Here is an 8540-nt window from a genome sequence, read left to right on the forward strand (position 1 = left end):
GTTCATGCACTGGTTGGCATCAATAAACTAACATATTACACATAAAAGACATCTATTAGAAGCAACAAAATTATGAGATGTGGCATGACATATCAAATGCAAGGAAAAAATCATAAATAAAACACATACTAATACTGGGGGCATATATATGTGAAATATCAGTCATGGTGTCATAAACCCGAGTTCCTCCACGTTAGTTCATTGTATACCGTCCCTCACATAATACTGTGAGGACTGTTGGACTTGCCACTGAATATGTTTTCTTTGACCGTATGACTGCTTTCAGTTATTTTCATGAGTAGCGCGTAATAGATGAGTAATTGGTAAGGCACTCCACGATACCCGACACACGATATTCTTCATAAATTGTAACTTCCATGAATGAAGGTGATTCCAATGTGCCTCATATATACGCACTGAAGTCTTATATATATATATATATGAGTACGTAGAACAAAAGCCCCCCCCTCCGCACACACACACACACACACACACAGTACTAATATGCGTTCAATTTATGATCATTTGAGGCATTTGATTGGTTATTCACATCTCATATTTTTGTACTTTCTAGCAGATGCCAACCAGTATATGATGATGTTTGGTTTGTTGGGCGCTCAACTGCGCCATCATCAGCGCCCGTACAAAGTCCCAACTTTTTTACACAGTCCAATTTTTTTCACAGCCCAATCTAGCCACTGTCATGAATGATGATGATGATGAAATGATGATCGACAACACAAACATCCAGTCCCCAGGCAGTGAAAACTCCAACCTGGCCGGGAATCGAACCTGGAACCCTGTGATCCAGATGCAGCAACGCTAGCCATTAGACCACGAGCTGCAGACCCAACCAGTATGTGAAAATGTTCTGTTTTAGTGTGGCTTGCATGCACATTTGACTTTTTACATCCCTTTACATTACATTTGTGTAGTGTTGAGACCTTTGCCGGTCTTCTTTTGTATTTGTGTTATTATCTCATGTTAAACAGCAGACATTCACTAAGTTGTATACTAGTTGATGTTCTCGTGTACAGGAGCCTGAGAATGGCACCAGGGAAGCGCCGAAACTCGTAGCTTGAAGGGAAATAAATAAGAACTGATTGAAATACGGCTGTTGTTTGGTTTTTGTTATAGGTACAATAGCTGATGTGATTGGTTGCAAAAGGCGAGTGCAGCCTTAACGTTCGGTGCTGCGCTCTTGCACAGGCCGCATGATCTGTCCTATGGAAGTCAAAATACATTGTTTAGGTATCTTGTAAATTCCAGCCTTCCGCAGTAACAGATAATCCTTCACTGATCCGAGAAGGTCTGCAGTTTAGTTGGTGCGTACAGTCGTTTCCGCTTGAAATTTCCGGAGAATTCCAATTGAACGAAATACTGCCAATAAGGGGCAAGGAGTTTTCTGGCGTGCACTATTCTTTATCAGCTTCCAGGCTATTGGCTTTAATTTATAGAGACCTATTAATCTAAGGGGTAGAATGTCTGTTTTCCCTGAAGACTATCTTTCAGTGGGCCTGCTCTTTCAGCAAACTTTCTGGATCTGAAACCGTGTGAGATATGTGTGCAAGTGTTTCAAACATTTTCATAATTTGTGACGGGTCATGACAACTCGACGACTGTAAGTGCAAATCGGTTTGAAAGCGCTTACGACAAAATTAAGGCCCAACCACCTTTCTTTGTTTCCATAGTGAAGTGGATGTTCTTACGAAAAGAGCTAAGGTGATATAAAAACTCCATTAACTTGCGTTCTGCATGAGGCCACACTATGGAAGTATGGTCCACATACTTCCAAAATGCAGTTGCTTCAAAAATCGCTGATTCAAGCGCTCGCTCCTCAAAGGTCTCCATAAAAAATATTGGCAACTCGGGAAAAGAGAAGGCCACCCATGGCGACGACGTCTGTCTGCTCGAAACATTTTACAGCTGGACACAAAATAGATGGGTGTAAGCGTCTCGACACAAAGCAGTGATATCCATGTGAGACTTATTACCAATTATTGTAAAAGAATCCAGGAGCTGGACTTTTGCAAAAAATGATTCAACATTAAAACTAACTAAACAGGCCGAATTTCTTAGACGGAGGACTCCTCCGAATTACGTATGTGATGCGAGCTCAGATAGAAAGCCAGGTGTATGGTCAATTCATATGTAGGAATACAGGCGTTGCTTAGTCATGACCGTTAAGATGTACCTTGTACATAAACGAGGAAGGTTCAATAAGTAATGCAACACATTTATTTCTGAAAGCAGGTTGGTTTTATTCAGAATTCCGCTACACCATGTTATTCTCACTCTTTTGGCTGCAAAATATATATTTTTCAACGTAATCTCCGTTCAATGCGAGAGCGTTACACCATCTCACTGGGAGGGCCTGTATGACTGCATGGTACTAATCTATTGGTCGACATGGGAGCCAACGTCTTGTTACATCAATAAACTCCCCAACATCAAACGCACTGCTACCTGTGGCGTGTATCTTTCATTGGGGCAAGCAAATAGAGATCGGAAGATATGAGACCCAGGCAATAGGGTGGATGAGAAGGAACAGTCCACTGAAGTTTTGTGAGCTCCTTTCTGGTGGGCAGACTTGTGTGAGCCCTTGCGTTGTCATGGAGAAAGTGAAGTTAGTTTGCATACTGCGGCGACGAACGCACTGAAGTCTTATCTTCATTTTCCGGACGGTAGCACAGTACACTTTAGAAGCGATCTTTTCACCATGAGGGAGGTCATCGAACAGAATAACCCCTCAGAGTTCCAGAAGACGGTCGCTACGACTTTACCAGCAGAGACTGCGGCTGTACCAGCTGAGAGTGCGGCTTTGAACTATTTCTTCGGAGGACAGGTGGGTTTGGCATCACTCCATTGATTGTCGTTTTGTTTTGGAATGCCGACTTCGTGCCAAGCCTCACCGACCGACATCGATACCTCTCCTCAGTGCAGCACTCCGTGAAGGATGGGCCGCCATTCCCCAAGAAACATTCCAGCACCTGATTAAACGTATGCCTGCAAGAGTGGAAGCTGTCATCAAGGCTAAGGGTGGGCCAACACCGTATTGAATTCCAGCATTACTGTTGGAGGGCACCACGAACTGGTAAGTCATTTTCAGCCAGGTGTCCGGATGCTTTTGATCACATAGTGTATCTTGAAATAGTCGCCAGAAGCATGAAATGAAATTTTGTGCCAATTATAAACTGCTGCTGATAAAGTATTGTACTTCTGAGCTGCTTTAAGCGTCAAAGATTTTGTAGTTTAAAATAGGGTCGAAGTGTGTTGTTTATCGTAATGCTCTGTAAGCTTGTAAATTTCGTTGCTCCGCCTGAAACAAAACCACAGACACCATTAAGATGTTACGCATTTAAAGCAATCTTCGAATCACGTGTCTGGTCGAAGAAGCAGTTTTTCATTCCTATACACATACATCCCACTTAAGGTTTGTGGGTAAATATTTATGTCCAGGCAGTGTTGAACATCTTTGCTCTTTCTGTTATCCTCTTTCTGCATAAAAGCACTTGCTATTTTTCAGCTTGCTCTGCCTGTGCGAATGAAGTAGCATAAATGAGAGTAAAGAACACATTGAACACTTTCGATAATGATGTTATTTTGCTTTTGTTTTACGCATCTTTGGGATATGGTTCATTTTTATCATCAGGTAGGCGGAAGGGTGACTGCCAAATCTAGATGATCTACATTTATACTGAGCAAGCTATTTGACGGCGTATGGCAGCGGTTACATCTCGTACCACTGTATAAGTCTCCCATCTCGTGAATGGCTCTGGAAACTGTGTCAAACGCGTTCATGAAGTCAAAGGGCACGGCATGAACCTGGACGCTTTTTTCTACTTACGGCTTTGTATTCCAGTCATCGCTTGCTGTGAAAAACAGCTACCACCGATCTCTCCTGATGAAATAAATATCTGCATAATATGAGTTACTGGAATTTGAATTTGCACATGAAGGACTTCTGAGAATCATTACTACACGCTGGGGTAAATGCTTTTTTTATTTCTTTTGTTTTTTTGAAACTGTATCAATCGAACTTTATTTCCTGGCCTGCTCAGCCTGTGCGAACGAAGGAACACAAACGATTATACAATAAAAGACTTATTAAGAGTAATATAGGCTTAAAGAAGCCTAAGGACCATTTCGAATTTTGAAGTGCGAAACCAAAATGGATAAAGCTGCAGGAAGGTGACGAGAAAGTATATATAATAAAAGTTTTTAAACAAACAACAACTTTATCTTTTAACTTATAGAAAAATTTTGTGCAATGAAACATGCATGGAGTAGACCGATTGGAAGTGAATCCAGTTCTCTACGTGTTAGCGAGGGTTCCAGTTCTCTTTTAGAGGATATCCCACATACCGTACGAAGAACAAGACTGCAAAGATTTTATCATCAAATACCGCGCCTCTTAACAGAAAAAAGTTGGCGCCATGTCATCAAACTGCTCTCTTAGCATGTTGGAAGCGAAGGACGCAACAGTGATGACCTCATTGTGTAATCGTCCATTCTGGCTTGAGTTACACTGGCGTTGTCAAGGACATCCGAATAAAAAGAAACGGAGCTGGTAAATAATGTAATAAGACTTTGATCCAAAACCGTCGAATACTTAATTACATGTATAAAATTTTCGAACAAGGTGAAATACATTCCTATTACAAAAATTATTATAACGATTTTTTATAGCATGTGCACTTAGTTCTTACGCCTGGTAAGGTTTCAGCGGTTCGCGTGTACTCAATAACATACATTAACATAAAAAAGTAGCAGTCTGACTGCTATGATGATCGCTGAATTAGTTTCATCTAGACAAGTTTATATCTCCACTTGAACTCTGCAACCCAGCAAGCGGTGTGGAGAAGGAGACACCATTATTTTGCTGGTGCATATTCATGGTTTCCTCGAGGAACATCTGTTGTCCATAAGGAAAGCTACGATGCCTTCGAAACTGGATGGCGTGCAAACTGATCACACCTCACCCTTCTTAATTATAAAATAACTAGCACGCGAAACAGAGCTTCGATCTAAATTATCTGATCAATCCAAACAAAATTCAAATAATGGATGTATAAACATTTTAACGAACAAAAATGTAATAACAGAACACTACATACGAAACACATGCGGCCACAAATGAATTCTGTAAATTACTGATTGGATGGGGACATGTTTCCACTGAGACTCGCTTTAAGTAATACTTTTATTTGCTATTGGCCAATTTCAACCTCGCCCTTATTACCAAATATTTGCACGTAATGGTCATATGTCTACTCTTCATAGACCATACATTCCACCTATTCGCTCTCTCCTTTGCGCATAAAAGTGAAATTCCCACTGAATTTTTAAAGTTGATCCTAGTTTCACCAAAGATTATTTTGACCTTTCTATATGCTGAATCAGTCCGTCCAACGACCATTTCTTTTTAGATTGCTTCACATTTCCCCGCAGCCGTTTCGCCTTAATTATCCTGTACTTCCTTTTTGCACTATACATAAGTGACTTCTACTGCTGCATTCCTGTCTTTCAATGAACATCTTTGTAAATCGTCCTTTATCCATCAAGTGATGTATTTCTCCTGTTACCTATGATTTCTCCGAAGTTACCTTCCTTGTAGAGGAAAGTGGCGTAAGACCGGTTAGTGGTATGAAACCGTTTCTGTGTATTAATGCCCTCTGGTAGAGAGATACAAAATTACACTGCTCTAGTCAAGAAGTTAGAGCGAGCATATTGGCGTGTTTTTGCTGTTCTGTTCAACGCGTCTGTGAAGGTAAGTTTGCTTACAGTATCAACTATCTAAAGTTCTTTCGTTTATAAACTGCAATTGTTTCTCAGTCATTACACTTATAGAAACTCTATGTAGCCATATATTCAGGGTTATTACAAATGATTGAAGCGATTTCACAGCTCTACAATAACTTTATTATTTGAGATATTTTCACAATGCTTTGCACACACATACAAAAACTCAAAAAGTTTTTTTAGGCATTCACAAATGTTCGATATGTGCCCCTATAGTGATTCGGCAGACATCAAGCCGATAATCAAGTTCCTCCCACACTCGGCCCAGCATGTCCCCGTCAATGAGTTCGAAAGCATCGTTGATGCGAGCTCGCAGTTCTGGCACGTCTCTTGGTAGAGGAGGTTTAAACACTGAATCTTTCACATAACCGCACAGAAAGAAATTGCATGGGGTTAAGTCGGCAGAGCGTGGAGGCCATGACATGAATTGCAGATCATGATCTCCACCATAACCGATCCATCGGTTTTCCAATCTCCTGTTTAAGAAATGCCGAACATCATGATGGAAATGCGGTGGAGCACCATCCTGTTGAAAGATGAAGTCGGCGCTGTCGGTCTCCAGTTGTGGCATGAGCCAATTTTCCAGCATGTCCAGATACACGTGTCCTGTAACGTTTTTTTCGCAGAAGAAAAAGGGGCCATAAACTTTAAACCGTGAAATTGCACAAAACACGTTAACTTCTGGTGAATTGCGAATTTGCTGCATGAATGCGTGAGGATTCTCTACCGCCCAGATTCGCACATTGTGTCTGTTCACTTCACCATTAAGAAAAAATGTTGCTTCATCACTGAAAACAAGTTTCGCACTGAACGCATCTTCTTCCATGAGTTGTTGCAACCGCGCCGAAAATTCAAAGCGTTTGACTTTGTCATCGGGTGTCAGGGCTTGTAGCAATTGTAAACGGTAAGGCTTCTGCTTTAGCCTTTTCCATAAGATTTTCCAAACCGTCAGCTGTGGTACGTTTAGCTCCCTGCTTGCTTTATTCGTCCACTTCCGCGGGCTACGCGTGAAACTTGCCCGCACGCGTTCAACCGTTTCTTCGCTCACTGCAGGCCGACCCGTTGATTTCCCCTTACAGAGGCATCCAGAAGCTTTAAACTGCGCATACCATCGCCGAATGGAGTTAGCAGTTGGTGGATCTTTGTTGAACTTCGTCCTGAAGTGTCGTTGCACTGTTATGACTGACTGATGTGAGTGCATTTCAAGCACGACATACGCTTTCTCGGCTCCTGTCGCCATTTTGTCTCACTGCGCTCTCGAGCGCTCTGGCGGCAGAAACCTGAAGTGCGGCTTCAGCCTAACAAAACTTTATGAGTTTTTCTACGTATCTTCAGTGTGTCGTGACCATAAGTCAATGAATGGAGCTACAGTAAATTTATGAAATCGCTTCAATCATTTGTAATAGCCCTGCATTAGATGATTAGTATTATACATTAGCAAATAATAGGGCTCTGATTCAACAATAGCGTGCTTTGCTTCTTTTTTTATAATCTGTTAACCGGTCAGCCGGACAGAGTGGCCGAGCGGTTCTAGGCGCTACAGTCTGGAACCGCGCGACCGCTACGGTCGCAGGTTCGAATCCTGCCTCGGGCATGGATGTGTGTGATGTCCTTAGGTTAGTTAGGTTTAATTAGTTCTAAGTTCTAGGGGACTGATGACCTCAGAAGTTAAGCCCCATAGTGCTCAGAGCCATTTGAACCATTTGTTAACCGGTCAGTTACCGGTGTTGCCCTATCTTATAGTACCGCACTGCATTTTTTTTTTCTGCAGTTCAGATATGCCGAGAATTTAGCAGAGGAAGGGAAATAGACAATCATGGAGCCAAGAGAGCATGGAAGGGGCAATAGACGAAGTGCTGTCGGATAGTGGTTAGTGTTTAACGACCCGTCGACAACGAGGTCATTAGAGACGGAGCACAAGCTCGGGTTAGGGAAGGATTGGGAAGGAAATCGGCCGTGCCCTTTCAAAGGAACCATCCTGGTATTTGCCTGAAACGATTTAGGGAAATCACGGAAAACCTAAATCAGGATGGCTGGAGACGGGATTGAACCGTCGTCCCGTCGTCCTCCCGAATGCGAGGAGGAGGATATTAGTGTTTAACGTCCCGTTGACAACGAGGTCATTAGAGACGGAGCGCAAGCTCGGGTGAGGGAAGGATGAGGAAGGAAATCGGCCGTGCCCTTTCAAAGGAACCATCCCAGCATTTGCCTGAAGCGATTTAGGGAAATCACGGAAAACCTAAATCAGGATGGCCGGAGACGGGATTGAACCGTCGTCCTCCCGAATGCGAGTCCAGTGTGCTAACCACTGCACCACCTCGCTCGGTTGCTGTCGGATAGGATGGGTTATTTGAAAGCAGCAGGAGTCTTCATTTTTCCACAAAGTACCCTAGATGACAGATTAAAAAAGGTTAGGACAAATCAGTTAGCTTCTAAGGAAGCGACAATTAAAGGATGATTGTGGCCATGCCTACTTCTGTTTAGTTACTTCTGAATTTTTTCATGAGCGCAGCCGGCAACTTTATACCAACAATGTTTATTTTCCCTCGAAAGAGGGATGAAGAACCACCAGGTACCTTTCCTCAGTATCATCCTTCTGGATGTATGCAAACTGAAATTTTTGTGTACTGATTTCGAAAATTTATTGAGTTTTCTAAGCCATCTGCAAATAAACCAATTCTTTAGATTTTGGGTGGACATGCCACACATTTGAAGAGCTTGATCTGGTCAACTTGATC

At 42.3% G+C, this 8540-nt stretch overlaps 1 non-coding gene across 1 annotated transcript; it reads right to left on the reverse strand.

The window, feature by feature from the left end:
- Positions 1 to 8052: 8052 nt before the first annotated feature.
- On the reverse strand, positions 8053 to 8125 carry Trnaa-cgc. Its single transcript has one exon. It is a non-coding gene; the product is annotated as a tRNA-Ala (tRNA).
- Between the last annotated feature and the right edge of the window lie 415 nt (positions 8126 to 8540).

The sequence above is a fragment of the Schistocerca piceifrons genome, chromosome 3 (assembly GCF_021461385.2).
Source record: "Schistocerca piceifrons isolate TAMUIC-IGC-003096 chromosome 3, iqSchPice1.1, whole genome shotgun sequence".
Taxonomy (NCBI): Eukaryota; Metazoa; Arthropoda; class Insecta; order Orthoptera; family Acrididae; genus Schistocerca; species Schistocerca piceifrons.